The following is a 24,454-nucleotide window of genomic DNA, read 5'->3' as shown; positions in this document are numbered from 1 at the left end:
CCCCTAACTGCTTTTCAGTTTTCATCAAATAATCTCACCAAAACTATAAGCACATGATAGCATTTTGTCATTAATGTTGTCCTATATTGTTTTTCTACCTGGGTTCTCAAAGTCAACATTTCATATTGCATTGAATGTATTTCCTAAGAGTGGAATGCTATTTCTTGAATCCCTCCCCTAAAGCAATGCAAATTCCATGAAACACAGAGAATGTGCTACAAATCCAATATACTATTGCTTTTGGCTAAAACATTTAGAACGGTGAAGTTAGGATTCTTCCACACAGTTTTCTGTGGGCAGAGTGTAATGAAGAAATGTTGATATGTTTTGAAGAAACTACCACAGAAATACTTGTATATTTCTAATATGTATGTTTTCTATGGAATGCCAGTCGCAAACATGAATGCAGTGAAATTTGAATTTGCATCCATGCAAATATCTGTAAGTTTAGTTCTTCTGTCCATTAATCTGTACTAAATACTCTTTCAGGTTGTGTTTTTTATGTTTGTTCAGTAATGGAGTTGTCCAGAATACAGTCTAATTTATTTTAAATCCTAAAGAACACAGGAAATTTGACTCTGACGGTGCTGATTAATTGTAAATCTTTAAGTCCATTATGGACTAGAAGTGTTCAAATTATTCTTGATGAACTATTGAATTGATTAACCTTTTTTTCCTTTTCTCTTGTTCCTGAACTGATCAGGTGTGCTATGAATGTGTTAATTGCTCAAAAAATCATCTAATGCTTGCTGAAAAAAGAAAACGATTTTAAAGATTTTTTAATGAGCTATTCCCTGCTACTGTTTCTTTAAGTATAGAATATTTTTTCAGGCATCTGATTTGTCTCCTTAGTTGTTTTTTCTTTCTAAATTATGGTTAGATAATTCAATCTGTTAAAATGAGAATAAAACCAAAAACATCTAACCCATGATGACTTGCAATATTATTTTTCAGCATGGATGATTATTCACTGACTGTTTGTGAATCATTTAAACTCATAAATATCTTCAGGACTAAAAACGTTTCTCATGCAGATATGCATATGGAGTTAATAATAAGTCATAAATAATGCGTGAATGAGCCTACAGTGCTTATCAAAAATTATTCATTTTTTTTTAACCACATCTACTTAGGTTGTATAAATAACCACTGACTTAAAGATTCTGAAGACCAGGTGGATCTGCTGGATATTTTTTCTGACCTCCTAGTTAGTGTAAGTCGGATACTTTTAACTAGTTGTACTGTACATCTGTCTGCATTTATTCTTGTAATTATGAGTGTAGAAAAGATTTAATTTAAAGTAGACAAAAAGCTGGCATAGTAACTGGGAAGGCTTACTGATTAAAAAAATAATAATAATAAAAAAGTGTAACAGTCTTCTTATATTTAAAGAGTGCAGCAGTCATATCACAGTTAAAATTTCCTCCCTATACAAGGTGTGGAAGGGTTTGGGGAGTTTCTTATTCCCTCTTCTTGTAAGATTATGTAGAACCATGATGGGAAGTAGATTCCAGAGAATAGCAACAGTTATTTCTCTACAGCAAATCTGATTGTTAATGGAAAGAAATGCAAGACAGCCATCTGTTGGATTGCCCAGCAACAAACTTGGCTTCCAGGTCCCGGTGTGGGCAGCCGGTAGCTCGGAAAGGAACAAGTACTGTGCTTAGTGCAAGGGCAGATGGTGTTTGTGGCCAGTCTAAATTCAGGCTGAGCAGAACTCCATGAAATGGAAATGTGTGCACATGAATTTTGGTCCTACAACTAGTGCAGACCTCTGAGATGCGGGCAAGGTGGTGTCATCAGGATGTTTCTGGTTATAGAGAGGTGTTCTGCATCTTTTCACAAGTTACAATCCTGCGGTTCAAGACTACGTGGCTAGCTGCCATCAAAAATGATGGATTCAGCACTAGCCTCTGCTTGGGGAGAGCAAACATGCAGATGATCTCAAAGCACATGTTAGTGCTTAACAGGAGACTAGTGTGTCCCTGGACTCATATGACACCTGCCAGTATATATTGTAAAGCACTAGTGAAGATCACAATGATATTTCCTTTTAAAATGATGGGTTTAGTGTAAGATTTGGATAGACACCTTGGATTCTCATGTTTTGTGCATCACTGGCTTTTGTTACAAACTTTTTCCAATGTATTGATTACTAAGTGACACAGTCAATAATTGGGTCTTCGGTTGTCCCAGGATAACTTAGCCAAGCTGCATGCCACAGCCATTCATGCTAGGGTCCACGCCAGTATATCTTCTCTCCTACTTGAGATATTGTGCCATACTGTTATTTTAAACTGATTTTTTTATACCTGTTCTGTGGCCACTTAGGTACACTTAGCTCCCCATGTAAAGGAGTTAAGTTCACCCTGCTGTCTCTAGATCTTTTCAGTAAATATAGACAACACAGTGGATATACTGATCCAACCTCAAGTCACAGTCTTCAGTGTAATACTTGAGCATGTTATCACTCTTCTAGGTGACCAAAGAAAGGAGAACTCCTGATATGTTGCCATGGCCTGGGTGTATGGGAAGGCATTTTGTCATGCCTTTCCCATATAGCTGTTGTCACTAGCCATTACAGCTGCATGTTGATACTCAGGACCAAGCCCCAAACCTCTGTGAATTTGATGGAAATATCAGTGTTTGGTTGTTGTTGTTGTTTTAATCTGAAATCTTATCTGAAAGTGATTTATTCTGAGAGTTCCCTGGCTTGCCTGTTTTATGTTCTTGTCCCTGCTGAGGCCAATTACACTTAAAGCTGAAAAAATTGAGCCAGTGTTGAAAATCACACCCTACATGTTCCTCTGAGAACAAAGAGATTGAGTTTCAATTAAAAATTAGAGAGAAGTAAAAGGTCACTTGTTAATGCCAATGTAATATAAGATGGCTGTAAATTAATTAAGTTTGTTTTGCTGTGTTTTTGTTGTTTGTTTGTTTGTTTGTTTTAAAGTTCTGTCACATGTTCTTTTGTAGGTCAGTGAAATCACCAGAACTGGTAACGTCCACTGGTTGTAAAAGTTAAAGGGGAGAGGGACAAGGTGTTTGAACCTTAAGAAAGGTATCTGAATAAGTGGCTAGGCTAAATAATGGAGTAGAGAGCTATACTGTTTGGTCTGCACTAACCATTTGTTTGCAACATTTTGTGGCAGAGCTCCATTGTGAATATTTGATACATGTGATTGATTTGGTGGAGATATTCAAACTGTTTGCAAACACAAGGATTTGGTTACTGCATTCCACGTGATAATCATGAGTCTTGCATTCTGAGTTCTTGTTTGTTTTTTGATTTGTTTGTGCCTTGGGGTGTTTTTCTATTTGGTTGGCTTGGGGATAATTTTGTTTAGACTATGACAGCTTCTGCACATAGATTGTGGTGCCTCTATCCAATGTGTTATCATCAGAAAATTAGTATTATGTTCTGAAGGAAGGTTCAGCTGATACTGAACTAATACAGCTGGAAGGATAAGGCTACCAGCTGGGGTGGGCCAGCTCATTAACCCAGAGGTTGCAAATTTTGAGAATTGTAAATTATAAATTTTGTAGCTGCTAGCAGAGAATCCAATTTACTCTTTGATATATGTCCTTGATACCCTGAAATATTCACAATATGTATTGGAGGTAAATCTCATGGTCTCAGGCCAAACTGTTCATAATTTGGTTGGAAAGGCATTCCAGGCTCAGTATATGCAATAGTCAGAGTGGAAGTAATTAGTGTTTCCCACTTGCAAATGACAAGTCTTCTCACCCGAGCACAGGGCCCCAGGAGAATGTAAGAAAAAGGTTATGGAGTTTCAGAGGAGATACCTGGCAGATTGTGTGCTGTTTTGAAGAAAGGCTGGCCTTTCTGCTATGTAAGGTTTATTTTTGCTTAGTCAGCAAACTGTAATGCAATGGTCTAGTCTGGTTCTGATTTTATGTTATATTTAATATAAATTTCATGACTTTGCTTCCATTATAATCTATAAAGCCTGTTATTTTTTGTTTGTTTGCGTTTTGTTTTTTTTTTTGTTTGGTTTGGTTTGTTTTGTTTTTTTTTTTTGCTTTAATTTAAATGACCTGGTTTTGAAATTGCTGACTACTGCTGTTTGGAGATGCTTACAGAATCTCCTGGGGAACTTCAGAGGAAGGCACAGGTTGTATCTTACATAAAAATTTCAGTCTCTGAAGTAATCTGGAGTGGGATATGTAAATGGGAACTGATGTATCGGTTTGTGTTAAAGGTAAGGGAAAGGTATCAGATTCAATAGAAGGAGGTAAAATCTCTGGTATGTGTACTGAAAGCAAAAGAAAACCCCTCAGAAATTTGGAAGCAAAGCAAACCCTTTTTTAAATGGGACAGAACAATTTCCCAGCAATTCCTAATATATTGGATCGTTTTAAAACCTTCTGCAGGCTTTACCTTTGACCCCAAAACTGAAATAGAGGAAGGTTTTGCCTTCATTGCTCAAGACAGATGAGTTCATTAGAGCACGATAACAAATGTGGGTTATGTCACTACAAATGCGAAAGAGGAAGATTCAGGCAAGCACTTCAGGTGCTTGCCTCTGGCTAGGTATGTAAGGCAGGTGCCTTATTCTTATCTAGGTACAGCCTTGCTGCTTACCTTGCATTAAATTAAGCTGACTGCTTGTCCTCACTATGACTGAAATAGCTTTTTTTTGTGTGTGTGTTAGTTACCCTGAGGTGTAAAAAAAAAAAAAAAAAAAAAAAAAAAAAAAAAAAAAAAGTCAGGGTAACTAAGACACCTTAGCTTTCCTGAAATAAAGCCTAGTGAAGGCAAAACACTTTGCTTTGAGATCAGCGCTATTCATCTGCCTAAGGTTGGCTTAGCTGAATTTATCTCACAGTAAAACTGAAGTACACTGGCATTATTTTTTTGTTTGTTTCTTTTGACTGTTTTTTGTTTTGTGGGGTTTTTCCTTCACACAACTTCATGTGTGTGCTGATTACCCCAGCAGAAATGTAATACTTCTTGAATACTGATTAAATTGTTTTAACCACAGAATTCCTAAGTTATGCTAGCATGGAGATCACAAAGTTGATGGTACAGTACTTATCTTAGAAGTAATTTATCTTTTCCCATAGGCAAGCAATCTTCCTCCTTTTCCTGGCTCATAACTCAATTGTGTATTTCAACGTGACTCACTGGTATGTGGCATTCTGCTGTTCTCCTGACCAGATGCTCAGGCTTAGTTACTTCTAAAGCACTCATCTAGCTGTGGGCTTCCTGTGCCACTGTCAGCTGCTCTCCACTGAAGCAGGAGTACATAGGAACTGTATTTGAAATTTCTGCACAATTCTTCCACCCCAGAGTGGCAGCCTGAGATTTTTTGATTTTCTTACTCTTAAATAGGACTCAATAACCAGTGATTCTTGTTTGTTTCTATTCCCTGTCAAATGTAAGTTTACAGTAGACAAGGCTCCTGACCCTATTCCTGTGCAACTCAGGGTCTTCATTTTGCTGTGTATTGGCAAAAAGTCTGAATAATATTTTTGCAAGTCCATGGAAAATAATTTAATTCTTCTTCCATTCCCATAGCACCCAGAATTTCCTAACTATACTGATAAAGAAGTTATAGCAGGATATTTTAGGTGCTAATGTTGATTGATTTATCTTGATGTATTGTGCTTTCCTAACTTGGAAATATCTCTCTCACATGTTTTCCTAAAAATTCAGCTGTGTACTCATTCTTCTCTGATCCCGGTCTTTGAAATGTTCCAATGATTTCAGTTAAGTTGCTTCAAATGCCCTTAAGGGAGCTACAGAATTATAAAATTTTCTAGCATATACATGTAGATTCACTCTATAATATCACAAGGATGACTGTAATTTTGAGGTCAACAAAATACACGAGCTTTTTCTGCTCAAACAACGTTATGGTATTTCTAGAGAACATCTTATCTGTAAGGTTTTTCTCTTTACTAAGGAGGGTGGGGAAGTCTGAGTTTCCAATCCTGTCCAATACAGATTAGAAAGAAAAAAAAAAAAAAAAAAGTGAAAATCTTATGTAAGTATGAAGTGAGTTGTACTTCCTACACTTAAAAGTAAAAACAAAATTTATCTTCTTTCAAAAAGTTTTGTGTATAGATTTGATTAGATGTACTCTTGCAGTAGCATCAATCTGTGGAAAAAAATGGTAGTTCGGCTTCTGCTTGCCTGAATTTTGGTTTCCGGGTTAAGCATGTGCTTGCAAAAACATAACCACATTTTTTTTTTTTAATAAATTGGCCCAATTTCCTGCTAATTGTGTGATTACCCCAGAAAATGAACTGTGATTTGTATGTTCTGTGATAGATTTGTGACACTTTGCTGCTAAAGGCATTCAAACAGTCAATAATTTGACCCAAGATATTTATTTATTTATTATGTTCTATAAATCATTCAGTATTAAGGATGCTCCAGTAATTGAAGACATATGCTTGAATTACTAGTATCAAATCACAGTGTTCAAAATTAATCCACCTTCCAGCTGGCACAATCCATGCCAAGGTAGAAGTTAAAGCCAACATAAAAGATTGTGTGCACATGCGTGTGTCCTTTAATTTTAAAATATCTAGGTGCATTTATGTTACGCTGTCTATTTTCAGGCCACTTTAAACTGCAATTACTATTAAAGTATGAACTGAAACAGGTACACTTTTGGCTGTTGAAGCGTGTCTATGTGTGAACAGGCTGTAATTCAAAGATTTGCTAGCCACTGATGCTTGCTGTCTGTGCAGCAGCAGATCTGCAGTTGCCACCCCGACACCACTTTTCACCACTTCTCTGGCAAAAGGAATTGTGACTCAAGTCACTCCGGATATTATGTTTCTTCACCTGCAAATGAATACTTCCTCTGTTGATTTTAGATTTCACCCAACTGCTGTGCTGAGCCAGCTGTATTTTCTCACTCAATTTATAGTACATAATGTGACCCGCATTTCAAAGCTAAGCAATGTAAGCTAAGATCATGTTCTTTCATGTCTGCTTTGCTCTATCCTTTCTCACACAGAACTCCACCTGCCTGTGTTCAAAATTTGCAAACAGCAGTATTTTAGCATGCTACATAAGTCTGATAGATCATACAAGCAAGGTTCTCAGTTTCAGTACTGCCCAATTTCACTGGCAGTATAAAAAAAAGCCTCAAAGAAGATGGAAATATGTGTGGGGAGTATGATGCAAATTTCCTGAGAGATTTTTCTCAATGGTGGCTTTTTCTCAGTGGCTACTTTAGGTTTAATTTCTTTTGAGTAAAAGTGTTTTATTTGGTATCGGGTTCCATCTAGCCGTGATTAGCAAGAGCTTTTCTGAATGATTCAGATTCTGTGTTCACCCTTTAGAGTCCCTGTCCTCATATGCAGTCAGATTATGCAGTATTGAGACTCCTCAAATTTAAATCAAACACTGAAACAGTCTCCAAATGGCCTTGCATTATCAACAAGAAGTTGACATAAATCCCTTTTGCCCCTTCCCTGCAGAGGAACTGAACATCTGTAACTCAAGAAAGGCTTTTGGCAATGCCTAGGGTATCAGGGTTGCTGTGCCAAGACTGCTGTGACTGCTGCCTTTGTTTCTTTTTGGAAAATTGTAGTTTCATCAAAATAGTAATTTCTCTGCAGATCTATTACCATCACAAATATACTGTTGACAGATATGTTTGTAGAAGTTTCCAAAATCAATGAATTGATTTGTTTGCATTTTCTGGCTTACTTCTGACTTTCTCATTTCCTTTTCTTTTATTTTGACAGCATACTATGCCATATTTTCAGCTTTAATATCATCAAATTATTAAAGTCATTTAATAAAGCATTACTGGTCTGTTTAGTATATCAAGATATTGATTTTTTTCCTAAAATTTAGGGGGGAAAAAAATGTGTAAAGTCAGACTATCCAACAAGATGGAAATTCTGTAGCTGCTTTAATGTTTCCATCTGTGCTTTTGAGCTTCAAGGGCCTGATTCAGTGCCCACACAAATAAATGGGAGTCTTTCTGTGGAATTAAATGATTTGGGCTCAAATTTAAGACCAAGGAGTTTTCAAACCAATTATAGAGGCCAAGAGTTTTTTGTCTTTCTCTTTTAATTTAAAATATTCCTGGTGCTGTGTTTTATGAAAGCCCAACTGGCAGGAGGAAATCTATGTTGAACATCCACATTTAATTTAACGTGAAAATGTGAGGGCTCCTGGTTTATACGTTGACTCCTAATTATGTCAGATTATTAGTTCAGTGAAATCTGCCATGAGCTACTAGGCTATAAGGCTCCAATGCCTTATTACTGGATCTCCACAAACAGTGAACTCCCGATTCTATTGAGGGAGAAAAACTCTCATCATCCACCGCTTTCTGAAGTTGTTCCTTCTGCAAATGACATACTTTGCAGTGAGATTCGGAGATCAGGTTACTGTCAGCTAAATGCAGTTCTGTTTATCACTTCTGAAGAATATTGAACCAGTGTCTGGTAGGAAGCTTTGGTGCATATAGAATTGAGATGGAGCACAGATGTGACATACTGGTCACACATTAAGGTTCACGTCTGGCTGTTCTGGTGGCTTTGTGTGTGTGATGCCATTGTCAGTTCTGAGCGCTCCAACAAGTTCAGGTTGCCACCACAAATGCTTCAGGACAGGAGGCCAGCTCACCTACTCTACTACACCTTCATGAACCTGTCTATTGAAAGTACCACGCATAGGAGTGAGCAGAAATTCTGCTGTACAAAGTGCTGCTCCTGTGTCCATTGCTTATGCCCCATCCTGTGCAGCTGTAATGGGGGCCTGTTGTTTGCTCGGCTGTGCCTCACTCTGTGACACCATGAACCAAGAGGGAATAAAGCCTGTCGCTCCTCGACCATTCAAGATAAGCACAGAGAATCAAGCTTCATCTTTTACTTTATATCTTATGTCACCTGAGTCAACAAATGTTACTATGGATGTAGAAAAGGGAGCTGATGGCCCCCAAACAGAAGTTTTTCAGAAAGGTACTACACACAACCCATTTTCTTGCAAACCCATTGGTACATTGTTGAAAAAGGCACAAGAGATTTTGACGATTCACACTGTATTCCATGGCTGCCATTGCACTGTATGTAGGTAGAGTTGCTTTTCTACAGTCTCTGGTAGATACTCGAGTAGATTTTTGGGTTGCCAGCTTCTTTCTGCAGATAGGGAAACTAGGCACTTGTTTCTTTCATTCTCAAAGCCCATTAGCCCTGAGCACAGTTCTCAGGGTTATTTAGGCTATTTTCACAAGACCCAGGTGGTTTTCTTTTTTTGGTTGGTTGGTTTGTTTTTATCAGTTTATTTTTTAAATAACAAAGAATGGTATTTCCACTTAAGATGCTCTCAGAGTTGCTGCTAATAAGACTCCTAGATAAAGATGGAAGAATTCTCAGAGTTTGCCTTAGGCGCAAACCCTTGGGAGAAAATGTTGCTGGACTGAAAACACTTTTTTTTCTCTCCTGTCCCACCCCTTTTTTTCTTTTTTCCCCTCTGTGGCCCAGGTTGGCACATTCAAAAGATTTCAAATCATTTTCATTTTCTACCCTACTGATGAAGATTTAAGTTCATGTGCTCCCCACACCTTAGGAATCATGTATTTTAGGTGGTTTATTGTGAACTTGGCAGCCATAAACTTTTTGACAGTAGTTTTTTCCTGTTTCAAACGTTTTCTGCTCTATGATCATAAATGATATTTCATTTATAAAGATAGATTGAGGTGAAGGTTTTGTGCTTTTTTTTTTTTTTTTTTTTAATAAAATCTGGAGACATTTCTGAAGAGCTGTAAGATAGAAACAGGATTTCCATTGGAAATAACATTTTCTGCAAGCACTTACCTTGGCTTGTACGCATTTTCACCTCACCTTCAAAAGAGAATGGTGGTACAAAGCAAAAATTATCCCAGGACACCCTTAGAAATTACTTGGTTTACATCTTGAAAGAGCCCGTTTCTTGTCATGTCAACATTTATTGTTTCAGAGCACTAGAGCTTCTAGGCACGATTTCAGGACTGTCATACACATTTAAAGCCATCAGAGGTCAGTACAAGCTCGTTCATCTGAGCACTTCTAAAGTATTTTATTCCTCCAATCATAACAGGTTTTTGGTAAAGATGAAAATGAGCCTTCATGTCTGTATCATCTTACTAAATAAAAAGATTCTTGGGAACTGGAAAAGGCTAATAAACACGAAGTGTACACTTACGCTAATATCTTGATGCCATACAGTGTGTCAGAAAATGTTCCATTTCCAGTTTCTACTGGTTTGAGGAATATAACTTAGTAAGTGCCAGAAGACCGGAATAAGTGAAAAAGCTATACCAAGTGCTTTTCCAGACTTTGTTTAATGTTTATGCCTTAATGAGATCTGCTTGTCATTAACCCTACTGGATATGAAGTTTAAGTTTAAGAGTGAGCACCAGGACAGCTACAGCAAAGAGCCTACACTACGTGGTGTGGTGTGCTGTTTTAGTATATATTACTTGGATGCATTGGGAGGGGGTGAGGGGAAGCACTATATTTTATCTAAATAATTTTCAGATAAAGAGAATGAATTTTTGAAGCTTATGTCCTCTGAATTTATAACTGATTTTACTGTATGCTATATTTATTTCAACAGATATGCTATGAACTGCTAAAAATGAGAAATATAACAAAACTCTGAGGAGCAAAACTCTGAGGAGCAGAAGATTCAGGAAGTTCAGAAGTTATTTTCCAAAAACAATACTTAATTCTGTATCCTTCTGCATCTGTTTCACTATATTTTTTTCCTCAGAGGAACATGAATAAAATTGTATTTGGCTGTACTGTGGGAGAGTGAAAGACAGACAATGAACCTGGTGGCTTCAGTCCCTGCTGCATGTAAGGTTTGAGACGCTCTGTAATGAGTCTGGCAGAGAATGAATTTGAAATTGTCTCCCACTGTAAAAATGGGCTATCGATTACGGAATCTTCTCTCTCTGGAGCCAAACTTAAAATATAAACAAAAATTGATAACTACAATGGGTATAAGTGTTTGTTTAGAAAAAAAAAAAAAAAAAAAAAAAAAAAAGAAGAAGAAACTTCGAAATGAATTTGGTTTTGGCCCAAAAGAAATATTGAAACAGAGAAAAACTCTGAAAATATGATTATAGTTCCCTGGACAGTAGAAATTATAATGTGAACTGCTTCCTATCTACAACTAAGCTATGAAAATAAAATGCAAGTGTAGAAGGTCAGTTGTAAATGAAAAATGTGATTTATTATCTTGATCGTATTGGGGGAGGAAAAAAAAAAATTACCAAATGCTGCACACCCAGAATTGCCAAGGCTTTGGGTTCAACATAGATCTCACAGTACTGGTTGTTTAATCTGTGAAGTTCCCACAGCCATTTGTCATCTGAAAATCTGTTTTCATTAAGAGAACGTGTTGTTGCCTTTGGGCCATGAACATATGAAAATACAAAAAGCTCTAACTCAACTATTCCTATACTGTCACAAAACAAACAAAAAAGTATAAAGCTAGGTTTACAAAGTCCCAGTGTTTCAGCAGGAATGGCTACAGGGAAGGAAGGAAAAAAATATCATGAATCTATCAATAAAACTGTGACAGTTGACAATGCTGAGTGCAGAAAGAATCCACTCAAAATATCTAGCTCAAATCGGGGTCCAGTAAACAGGAGTCATTTTAAGAGTGCCAGCTTTGAACTGACTAGGCAATCTTCGTAGTCCTGGTGAATGATTTAGCAAATCCTGGTATTGCCCATCAGGACCATCATCATGTCTGCCCTGAGGTCTAAACAAAAATTTAAACAAGGTAGCATCCTGACTTCTGTCTCTACACCAGCTAGTGTTCTGTATGAACAGTATTGGTGTATTGGTGTTATCTCAGTAATAATTAGCTCTTATATTATTACAAGATAGCAAAGCAACTTGGATTTTATTGAAGGGGATGCTCAGGGACAGAGGCACGCTGTGAGTTCTTCCGGAGGCTGACAAACCTAGAAAGAAGACTCTCTAGAACCCAAGCTCTAACTATGTTTAGTGACCGTGATTTGAAATAGGAGAAGATAAAGAGAAATATTATAAGAATGGGCAGGAATTTTACTGTGTCTTACAAAAGCTGTTCTCAGCCTTACAGTTATGTTATGAGCAGCTGTATTGATCTGAATGGAAATACTTGAAGTAGTATAGCTATGTAAGTATGCAACTGTGGGAAGGCTGTGATATTTGCAAGAAGAGCTTTTGGTATTCTGGAAATGACTACAGTTAGATAAAAAAAGACTCAATGCAAAGGTGGTTTGTGTTATTGAAAAGTCATGATTGTAAAGTCTACTAACAACTCTAATTGAGCACATATGTAAAAGACTAATTATATTAATGATTTGCTTGCTGTTCTATGCTACATGGAATCCTGTATTTCTCTTTATTTATACTACTTCCTAAAGTTCTTTAAAGCATTGCCCTAACAACCATGTGGAAGGTTAGTCTGAAATATTCTGTTTTTGACATCTGGATGGCTGTGTAATTTTCTTGTCTGGTTTCAGAAAGACACGGTGAATTCAGCTAGAGAGAATACAAGCAATCTCTAACTAGGCCTAAATAGATTCTGGTCTGAGTCTTTAAAAAGTGTAAGTCTGAGTCTGGACAGAGTGCCAAAAGCCAACAGAGCTCTGTATATGTCATCCCAGGGCAAGGGTTATGCCTTCCTGCAGAGTTATCACAGATTTTTTTTCATTTTTTTTCCCTTGAGTTTGTTTTTACATGGGAAAACCTAGCTTTATGTGTTTGTGGCTTTGTCTTAAACATCAAACTCTGGACATGGGCAATCCTGAATGCTTGCTGTAGCAGTACGTTATGTTTTCCACTCTTGAGGAATTGTGGTTAAGTCAGGGAACTTTTCAGAGAGGTCCTTTAGTCAAACCCAACTCCATAAGAGCGTGCATGCTAGAAGAACCCCGACCTCTCTGAATAAAACTGTACTTATCTAAGATCTGATGATTTAAGATTAGTGGTGTCTCCAGGTCTCAGAAATCTAGTAATAAGGATGTCATTTTTACACTGTTTTAAAAAGGGGTAAAAACAGTATCAGAACTTGGTAATTCTTATGCAACAGGGAGTAGCACATACTCTACTACTGATTTGTTGAAGAACTGCCTTAAATTCTATGATTCTATAAATAACAAGTAGCAGAGGCAGTAAGCTAGGGCAGGTGGCACCTGGGACAGTAAAATGGCAATGGCTTGGCTTGGCTTGGTTGTCTGCACTACCAGAGCAAGACATTTGGGGAGCTAAATGGGCTGCTAGAAGCTAAGAGGGCCTGGAGCACCGCAGTTGCTGTGGGAAGGAAAGAAGGGTAAGGCCACTCTCCTATTTATTTCACAGAAGTAGAATAGTGCAACCCATTCTCCAGAATGCCAGTTCTTTATCCCTGCTCCATCCCTTTCTACACACCTTTTTTTCAGTGAAAACGGATTCTAGCACCCTTCCCTGCTGAGTATTCAGTTTTGCCTGTCCTGATGAGAAATATTGAGTCATCTCTGTTCTATTTCTAGCATGTTTTCATCCACTGAAGAGATGGAAATGATATGCAAAAAAAACTGCATTAATGCTGCGCTAAATCCATGATGTCAGCTGCTGTTTGCCAGCTTAGTGAACAGCAGGTGAGGAAAGAAACTTTTAAAATAAAACACTGTCTTAGATGTCTGTTAGCTGTAGAGAAAACTCTGGAACTGAGGGACATGTACCAGTGTCAGAGCAAGCTATAGCTGATCATTTACTAGCTTGAAATTTAAGCAACATTTATTTTATTTTATTTTTATTTTATTTTATTTTATTTTATTATTTTATTTTATTTTTTTGTAAAAGTGTCACATACTGAAAAGGTTGCTTGGAGATCCAAGCTGCAAAAGATAGCTGGAGAAGTCATTTCCCAAGCTAAGGGATGAATGCACGTAGCTGGTGAGTGGAATGAGGCCTGGTTAAAAGTGCTCTAAGGCCCCACTTGTTTAGCCTTCTCCAGTGATATTATAATACGTGCTTCTTTGTTTGACACGGGGACTTGTTTCAACAGAACCATAGTGACTAGAAAACGCAACACTTGATTCCAGTTCTTTCTTGAGGTCTGTCAAACTTACCTTGCATAATGTAACAATTAAAGGTCACATGGAATATAGGAATGAATGAATGAATGCCATAGGACAGAAGCTTTGTTTTTTCAGTGTCTTTGTGCAACATACAAAAGGCTCCAATCATAAATTTGCTTCCTGTAAAAATGTGAACATATTTAATGAAAAAGCCATGACTGAAGTTAATATATTGAAAGAGAACTTGCTGTTTTGGAATTCCTTCAGATGATTTTATTCTCTGGTTTATGTACTGGCTTTGAGCTGAATCTTGGAGTCCTAGCTCCTGAAAAATGGCAGTATTTTTGAAACAACAGGGTTTGTTCAGCTTCCTAAAGCTTCTGTAACAAATTCAGGGTGTTTCAGACTTGTGCAGTAAATCTGAAAAACGCATAACCCCAAGTCAAGAACTGAAACATATTTTTGTTGTTTTTGTTTAAATAAAGTTACAGTGCAATTAAATGCAAGGATTAAATGAATCTCTAAAACCATCTTTTGCAGAACTTTGTGGATTTAAAAGATTTTGGGATCATTTTGCAATATTGCCCCATCTACAAATTGAGACCAGTTTCTAGGATGAATTTGTAAATTCTCATTCGACTCTTATCCTCCCATCTATCCCATGATACCTCTTCAGAGCTTCATTGACTTGAGAGAAGCACAAAATTGGGAAAGGACTACAGTTAAAATAGCAACTAAGTCACAAAGCCATGGATGGAGCAAAACTCTCAAAGTTCAAAAGAATTTCTGCCAAAGTGAAAATATACCAAATTATATTTAGAAAACCTTTTGAAATTTTATAGTAGGTAAGTAAGATGAACAGTAACTTGATTTCTTCTGTCTGTTTGAAATAACTGTCAACAGTAGTAAACTATCATCAGACCGCTGAAGGACAAAATCTTAGTTTTCATAAGGCAACCTACCTACTGGCTCTTTACCATTATGATTGATAAGCAACACAGACATTTTTTCTCTCTTAACATGTATTTCCCTAAGAGAGAATGGACAGAACTGAAATAATGAATAGCAAAAATACAGGCAATAGAAACAGGAAATGAGACTAAATTTAATCCGTGTATGGAGTCACGTTTAACACAGTCTAATTCTATGCTACGTCTTGAAATGATTTGTTCAATGGCAATGGGGAAGGCAAGTAATTTATCATGTCACTAAGTTTAGTAATGCTAATAAAGAGGTGTTGGAGCATAACAACTATTTGGGTAAGTAGCTCTATTGACTTCACTAGGTCTAATCACGTGAAGTGCTTCATTGAATGAGTAAGAATTGCAAAACGTAGCTATTTGTTGTTAGATCAAAAAATATATTTTGGATATTTCACAATGCTACTTTCTTTTAAACTGGGTAGCATTACTAGTCCTCATCTGAGCCTGTATAAATCTCACACTTCTGGAAGCACTGAACAATTACATTATGAGAACAATGAACAATAACCTCTAGGCTTTGTGTGAAATCCCTTTGTAATTTCCTGCTCAGAAACTAGGCTTTGTGTGAAATCCCTTTGTAATTTCCTGCTCAGAAACTGAAATTTCATCATTAAATATATGTTAATGCTACGTCTTTTGGATGAGTTTTGTTACTAATACTGAGGAGATTTGTGTTCCTGGTCCAGTATCAGTTATCTTAAAGTTTCAGATGTTTGTAGCTAAGAATAACTTACCTAGATCGATTCGGTGATGACCCAGAGAAGGAACAGATGGCATAGAGCAGTCCTTGCTCCTTTCATTACATCAGCAACTGGAAATGATGACGATACCACACTGGCTTATTCCAAATTACGGAGACCAGTGAACAGACTAGCCTGACTGGCAGGAGATCTCGGAAAAAGAGACTCAAGTCTGCCTTGGACAGCTACAGAGGTTAAATGCCTCTGGATCACGTTGCTGATGAAAGAGGTCAGTAGAGAAATGGCCCAAGAAAGAAGTTTTGCAATCACCTTGGTGTTTGTAAAGTTCTTTCACCCTTTGGCTTGGGTGAGTTACTCTATTGACTTCACTGTGTCTAATCACGTGAAGTGCTTCATTTAAGGAGTAAGAATTGCAGATTTGACTTTATGATCATTATGATCAAGTACTAGGTAAGAATGTAGTAGTGGCATGATACTTGTATGTGGAAGAAGCTAGAGCAGAAGGATATACTAGACTTCCTGGTGCTTACTGCTGTATTTTTGCAGTAGAATTCTGGTTACTGCGATATTCTTTTTGTCTTGGTCAGGTTTTCTGTATTACTGTTGATTTTGGCTGACTATGACGTTCCAGTAAGTTTGTTTTTTTTCTTTTTGTACAGTGGGATAGAGACAGAACTGTATCCACTCTGCAATTTATGAAGTCTTAATCCTTACAAAGATATTAAATTGTCAGGTGCCGCAACATTTCTTTGGTTTATGTACAGATTCCTACGCAGATATGTGTGCCATATAAAAAAGAAATTCCAGCAATTGCCTAATGTTATGAGAAGTCACAGCTGATTGACATCTCAATACATACAGAGAACAAAATCTGGTAATGTTGCTTAAGGAACCAGGGAGACAGTATTTTCATGTGCATATGGCTTGCGACCATTTTCATTTTGTCTTATTGTACGTAATGAGAGAATAAAGAAGGGCACGATTTGTAACTAAGGAAAAACAAATTTTGTTCCAAAAGAAAGGAAACTTGTTGGGATTTTTTTTATTTGGGCCTGCAGTACAGATTGTTATAGACCACCAAATACAAATTTTTGGTATGAGTTATTTATTGGTATGAGTCTTTATGAAGTTTCTTCTGTGGCTTGGTGAACATGTTTTTTACAAGGGCATACTTACAGTTTGGAAGGAATGAAAGTATTTACAATGCTGAGATTTCAAAAAGCAAAATGAAAAGAAGCTTTAAAATGTGTAAAATTGTTTGTTTGGTAAATAAAAAGTGAATAATATTTATTTATTTTTTTTTCCAGACTGGAAAGTGAGATTTGGATAAACTTCAGATCACCCGCTTTCCAAGTGTTTTACTCTTGACTGCTCTATCAGCCTTGAGGTAATTTGCCAGAAGACCACTTGCCCAATGAGTGGAAGAAGGTAAGCTCATAATTCTTGTGCTTCTAGAGGACTCTACTTCATCGTTGTATTTAGCCTAGATTGCTAACGTGAGCACTATTTAATATGCTTGCTACTAAGTGTATGAACAAATCCCCAAATATTAGAGTTTAACCCTTTACCCAACATAGTAATTTCCAATACTTTTTCCCCACAAGTACAGCAGCTTACATGTATATTGTATTTCTTCTTATTACTTGAGGAAAGTTCCATCGGCCCATCTGCAAGGATCTTAGTTTATATGAGCCACTCCCTGATCTCAATAGTTAGCAGAATTCTTTGAAAACTTAAATTCAGAAAAAATATCACTCCTGAAAATTCTAAAGTAGTGCTTGAAAAATATTGCAACAAGATCTGTGCTGCTAAGTATGATTTTGGGGGTGATGGGACTTAAATTTTGGTCAGGAGGTTCCAAGCTTTCAGTAACAAGAGAATATTAAGCGCTAATGGGTTTTGCATTAGTGCTTGAAAATGCAACCCAGTTGCATCTGAAATTTTTGGACTAAAAATCATTATTATTTTAAACGTACTTTATGATATTTCCATTGTTAATGTTGGCTGTATCCAGTAATTCAATACAACCAATGGTAAAATAATTTTTAAATCAACATAACTACTGAAAATGGTAAAGCTAAGTAGGTGTTTTCAGAGGAAAGTACAAATGTACTGGATTTCCATTGATCAGGCTATGATAATGGCAGGCTTTTAATACAGAGAACAGGTGGTCTGAGATTTTGGTTTTATGTTAAAAATAATAAAAAGGGAAATAAAAGAATTTAGAAGCTTCATTTCTCAAAGGAAATATTCAAAATCTGTGGGTACGTATGAACTTTTAGAGCATATTAAAGATATTATATACTATTCATCTTATGAACACTGGAAAAAACAAAAAAAAAAAGAGATTATGGAAATAATGGTAATAACAGCAAAAAAGCAGAGGTCTTTATCATCAATTTTGATAGATCAAAACAGTTCAGGCAGATGTATCACCCCAAGATTAATTGACATCCAAAATTATCCATAAGCTTCACTTGGCTACCTGGATGCCTGATGTTTTTTCTATGCAAAACTTAGTCTTCAGTATTTAAATGACCAAGTTAGTGCAGACGTAGGCTATTTAAGGTGTGCACTGCTGATTATAAACTGAAAAACTGGGTGTACTTTATAAATTTTATCTAAACCCTGTCTTGAATGGTAGGTTTAATCATTGATGGTGCTGGAATAGAAATTGAACATTTTAAATGTATGATTTCTTTATCAATTTAAGAACAACATCCAAAATGATGTGCACATGCTAATACATGAAATTTAGGTCTGGTTATAGTGTGCCTGTTTGTCATCTTTTACTGATCTACAATAAATCATCTATGGATTTATTAATCTCTTTTTTCACAAGTCCACTACATTAGTAGTTAGAAATTGAATATGTTGGCCATGACTGGCAATTTATTTACACTGCTGTAACTCCACTGATATGTAGCAACTTAAGCAAATAATGCATTACTACAGTGCAAGAGAAGAATGAGATTTTTAACCCTAACTGAAGAAGGAATCACATCTGAAAGTAACAAGAAATATGCTGAATTTATCTAACAGTTATGCATTAAGTGGTAAAATTAAAAAAAAAAGAGAGAGAGACAGTACACCTAAGCAAAGATCTAGCCATCCAACAATAAGGTGATCTGACATCTGGACATATAATAGTGTTCTGCATAACTCATGTGCATAAAACAGCTGGAATTAGTTCATGTATCACCATTTTACCCCACTGTATACTAAGGTTTCAGCACATCTCCCTGTAGCAACTGGAACATTCAATCAAGTGTGGGTTTTACAGAATGCAATATTAAAATGAGAAATACTATGTATAACATGTTTACTTTGGGATTTTTAGGTATGTCCATTGCAACTTGGGAGTACTTGGGTCATCAGAGTGACGGTCTGGCAATCCATGAGGTAATGTTTGCTTTAAATTAACTTAATTAGTACATACAGCTAGCATAATTCTGGTTGCACTGATATCAACAGCAAAAATCCCTGCTGCAGTCTATTCTGTTTTTCAATTAAAGGTAATTTTTAGTGTTACATAAGCACGTGGAGGTGTGATTGGATCTCCACTATGTTCCATATGTAAAATGGTCTGGAGAGCCTACAACAAATTTGAAACATAAGACATAGAGCTGGTGGGAAGCCAAATTCAGAATATGTTCTGCGCCAGGGGTGTGCAAAGAGCATAAACAGAGCATCTGCTCTAGTCAGCAATGTTTGAGCTTCCCTTTGAAAACAAGTACTTTTGTGTAGGTGCGAAAAACTTTTCCTCCTTTCTCCTCAAAGTGCGCAGTTGCTAGAAACGTATCTTCATTTATTAGCACTTCATCACTTTCAAAAGCAGTTTTTGAAAAATTCTTCAGTTTCATTGCCCCTTCAGTTTCTGAGATAAGAAGGATCGTTTGGTTTTAAAATGTTTTCTGATCCCTTCATGAACCTGGTTAGTGTAATCAAGCTGTTAAACTGAATTCATCCTTGTCTTCATAGGAGTTATAGTCTTAAAGAAAAGTTTTTGAAAGCTTATGAAACTGCCAGTTTGTGTGGTCTAACAAGTGTTCACACAGGGTGCCTAGTTCTCCACATTGTTTCAATGGGTGTATTGGTTTATAACTGTGTACTGTAGATTTCCAGCTCGGATCAGTTCAGTAACTTTACTCACATCAAAGGAAACCCTTGATTCCCAATAAATACTTGTATGTATCATTGCTTTACTGCCAGCCTGCGATCATAACTGGAACTCTCTTCCCTTACTCATTCTCATGCAAACATTTTTTATTATCAACATCTAGTAAGAATTCTCAGAATTTTCTGTGGTTACTCTGCCGTGTTTTTTTTTTTTTTTTTTTTTCCTGAAGATTTTGCAGGCAAGCAGAATGGATGAAGGCCAAAAGCTCTTTGTGCTTTACTGAGAGCTTATCCACAAAAATCTGTTGAAAGGAAGAGAAGATAGAAATAATAGATTGTGATAATAAAACAGCACAGATGAAATTCAGATAGTGTAAAAGATCAAGTCCCTGCCTGCTCCATGCTGTTTCCCAAGAGCTTCCCTTGAGCCATCCAGCAAAGAATTGGAGAGGATTAATGAGGTGTGTCTAATTATAAAGGTGATATCTGTTCTGGACTGCCCAGAGCTGTTTTGGGGGTTTAAAGATATTATTTTTAAAATTTTCCTTTTAGAGAGAGGGAATCAGATGGGAGGGAAAGAATACAAAAGAGTAGTTCAGTTGGAAGAGGCCCTTGAAGATCCTCTAGTCCAGATAAAGAGGAGGAAGAAAATGCTGAAATGCTGACTGCTTGGAAAAAAAAAAAAAAAAAAAAAAAAAAAAAAAAAAAAAAAAAAAAGAGGAATCTCCTATTTGCTTTGTGGAAGTCCTTTCTACATGCACTTGTGTGCATGTGACTTCCCACAGAATTATGTTATTGTGCCACTTCTCAATCTATGAGCCTGAAAGCAGGTTAGTAACGGTCCACCTCTGCAATAAAAATCAACATATCTTTCTGGGCTGTCACTATACTAAATAACAAAAAATTTGCAAGGGCCCATTTGGGAAAAAAGAAAAGAAAGTCAATTAAAACCTTTTCCTTCCCAGCCTCCTTTGCCAGAGTTGAAAAATTAAAGTTGCAGGGTTGTAGAAACCTCATGAACGAAATTCACAGTTGCAGCATAAGGAATGAAATTAAATATTCAGTCTTTGGTACAGCCTTCAAGTTTGTGGATCTCTGCATAAGGACTGTAAGTTTTCACAATACACTTTCTTTCATTAGGTACATATATCCATGATCCCTAAGAAGTTCTTGTACCCTAGTAGCCCACAGGTGAGAGTGAAATTGCTAAAAATGTCTCTTAGGGAAAACCAATGCTGTTCAGAAGCCTGGAGTCATGTTTCCAGCTATGAAGTAACATTTCTCTATGCATTAACCCTTAGAGAGGCCCCCACTCCCCTAAGGATTGAGCTGCAGTCTGAGGTGAGAAGGACAAACCTCTGACCCCAGAATGGCAACCTCCACGTCCCTTAGAACAGGAGCAATGTTGAGGAACCTGTCAAGACTTGGTATGCACATGGAGGGCAAAAGTTAAATAAAGATGTTTACATAAACAGGAAAAAATGTTCTTCTATCCACACAATAGTCGTTTATTTGTATATGCTGACAGGATAAAGCTGCTAAACCACTGTTCTTGCTTCACCCAGGGAAGTTTTTATAACATACCTTTGTTTTTTTGGCTTCCCAGCCCTTAGTCATGCTTCCACTGGCCTTTTAGACAGGCCTGGAACAGCCTCATCTCCTCTCAGTCTTGAGCTTGGCTCAGCCTGACTTCAGATCCTGACTCCCAGCCAGGGATAGCTCAGCTTTCACAGCTGGACATGGCTTTGTGCTCCAGTGCCCACAGCGCTGGCTGTGCTTTTCTAGTCAGAGCACAAACATTTTGTGGTGAATTCAGGGAATTTTATTTTTTAAGTGATGCAGGATTACCTTGTTTGTAGGAGCTTCCTGCTCTGGAGATCTCACAGCCTGTCTTCTGGAATTTCATATAAACCAGCTAAGCTGTAAAACATGCAATTTTTTCCCTGTGGTTGATCTTCCCAAGCAGCCTCCCACTTAGGTAGTCTATGCTACTCCAACCCACCCTTGCCTTTTGCCCCTGCCTGATATTTCAAGCTGCCAGTAACAATTCCGTCTGAATTGCATGCAGAGAGCATGTCCCAGCCTTCTCAAATGCTTTGGGAGAGGATCTCTTAAAGCTGGTGGAGCTGCATCATCTCTGCAGGACTCTGGAAGATGGCAGTCCTGCAGCTGATCCAGCCCAGCCTGCATACAGCTGGCCTCCAGGTTGAGCAAGGCTGGGTGGGAGTGTTGCCGTAGCAGAGCCCTGCCTGTTGTACCATGTCCTCTCTGTTGCACTGCTGCTTGGGTGCATCTGCCTATGCCATGGGTCTTTGTTCTAAGATGCTTTGGGATTATTTCCTGACCAAATTTTGTATATCCTTCAGGGGGCAGTTGTGCAAGGGCACTTGAGCAGATCCATCAGCAGTTGTGTGCAGTTTTACACCCAGGTTTAGGGTAACATCTCTACCCTTTCCCACAGATGCGTTGGCTAGACAAGGTTTAAAGCAGCAAACATGGAGTAGGGGTTCTTCCATGTGAAAGTTCAGGAAGTTTAGCCTATACCCAGTGCTGGGGAAGTCTGGATGAATCTGGAAAGACACCCAAGAAGATGACTGACCAGCAGATACATGATACTTGCTATTGCTTATTTTGCTTTGTTGCTATAATTCCCCTCTGTCCATTTATTTCAGCCTCACTGATGACTACATGATGACTTTATGATCATGTCTGAGGCAGGAAATGTCTCAGATATCCACATCTCCACAGGTACCAAACATACTGGGATCTTAATCAGAGAGTAAGTCTTCAGTGGTGCTCAGAATTAATAATATGGACTTCTGTTGTAAGAGAAGTGATCAGGAGAGCAGGAGGACTTCTTAGCTCTGTTCTCCACCACTGGGACATGCTCTGCTGCTAATTTAATTATTACGAAAACTATGGCATTTAGCAAATTGAATTGGGTGTTCCAGTTTTTTCAGTCCCTGTTTGCCATTGGTATCTGCCCTGCACAAATAAGCATAAAGCTAGCAGGTGCCTCTGCATAGGTCCTTACTGCTTGTGGCATGTAAATTTGCACCTGTCATGAACTGAAATGATGAGGATCTTGCAGATAGATTGCAAGACCATTTCACAACTATATCATAACTAACTGTTCTCTGGGATAAACAGGAATCCTGTGGAAATCATTCTGGATTACGACATTACAGTTTTCTGGGGATCAGCTCTCACACTTTCTTGCAACACTGCACTTTTGTAATGGTAGATAATCCAGTAGTGCTATTACAGCTGGGGACCCTGTGGCTGCTCTCATGACACCAAATGGTTGGTCTGAGCCAAAACTCTATTGGAAGGTTGAATATTTGTGTCCCCATTTCTTAAATGTATCAGCAGAGGTCAACCGTCTTACCCATCGTGTGTAACAATGGTAGTGCACGACAGAAACGTTTTCCTACAGAACTGAGAGACTGCTTAGACAGAGCCCTGCCCTGTCATTTCTCTCCTCTTTGCTCTTAAACCTTGGCTAAATAACTGCATCTATCTTACTTTTAGTACCATGCTCCTCTGCAATTCATCTCCAAGCATTTTGCAAAGGCTTTTTATCCTCATTTCAAGAGGTGAGTCAGCCAAAACCCAGTGGTGTATGATAACGATAAAGCAAGGAGTAATACCTAGACCCTGGGAAATGACTGGTGGCTTTCCTACAGATTTACTGTGATTGTAGCCACATCTTATAAACTTTACTAACATCTCTCCGGAACATGGTATGTGGTCTGCTAATAACCTTAGGAATTCTCCACCTTCTTACCGGTGTACAAAAATCAACTTTGTTCCTTCTGACTAGTGCCCAAACTACTGAAGTGAAGCACATGTATGATTTTAATAGGGTTGGGGTCCCCTGCTCTTAAAACACACACAGTTCTTTTACAGTCAGCATAATAAGTTTTTCCTCCCATTTTCCAGAATGGTAAAAAGAGAAAGTGTATTTCTGTTTGTGGTTTTGGTGTTGTACAGCCCACAATTATTGGGTCTCTCCTCCAGTGCCCATGCAGGGTAGACCCTCATGCATTTAAATAATTGATTTGTATGCAGCTAATAGGTAGCATGATAGATATGGATGTAAAAGCCTGAATAACAGATGGCTTTGAGTAAGATGGGGCTCTAAAGGGCACAATTCAACATTTTCTTCTCCAGGAGCAATACCACATCCTGTTTACAGATTATCTATGTTTATCTGGCCAGACACAGATGCTATAAATCATTTGCTCCAAATGGAGTCAGGGCAGGAATTTTACTCATCCCCTAGTGGTGCTTGTTTTGTGAGCTTTGGCTTTTAGGGTATGGTTAAAAGAAAACCAAAAGGACAGATGTTCTCTGGGGTTTTTAAAACTGCTTATTTAAATTTGAATTTAAATGTAATCCCCTCTTTTTAGTGCTGCTTGTTTGTGATCTTAAATGTGTTAGACATATTGAAAACTAAGGTTAATATAACATTTTATTCCTGTAAGGGCAGTGTGATTTCATGGGCCTCGAAGCAGATAACAAGTATAGACTGTGACAGTCTGGGACTAGAGAGAGAATTTGCATCATCTGAACTGTTATCTAATCAGAGATTCCCCTCACCCACAAACCT

The 24,454-nt window shown here is 37.6% G+C and overlaps 1 protein-coding gene across 1 annotated transcript in view; it reads left to right on the top strand.

Moving 5' to 3' along the window:
• The first annotated feature begins 14,755 nt into the window (after nucleotides 1-14,755).
• Nucleotides 14,756-24,454, top strand: part of SPTLC3 (serine palmitoyltransferase long chain base subunit 3) — a 97,746-nt gene continuing 88,047 nt past the window's right edge. Inside the window, exons 1-3 of the mRNA XM_084515158.1 lie at nucleotides 14,756-14,884; nucleotides 17,031-17,151; nucleotides 19,064-19,125. The gene's annotated coding sequence lies outside the window, so the exon portion shown is untranslated. The remainder of the gene's footprint in view (nucleotides 14,885-17,030; nucleotides 17,152-19,063; nucleotides 19,126-24,454) is intronic.

This window comes from Aythya ferina (genome assembly GCF_964211825.1).
Source record: "Aythya ferina genome assembly, chromosome: 3".
Taxonomy (NCBI): Eukaryota; Metazoa; Chordata; class Aves; order Anseriformes; family Anatidae; genus Aythya; species Aythya ferina.
This window is presented reverse-complemented; position numbering and strand designations above follow the sequence as displayed.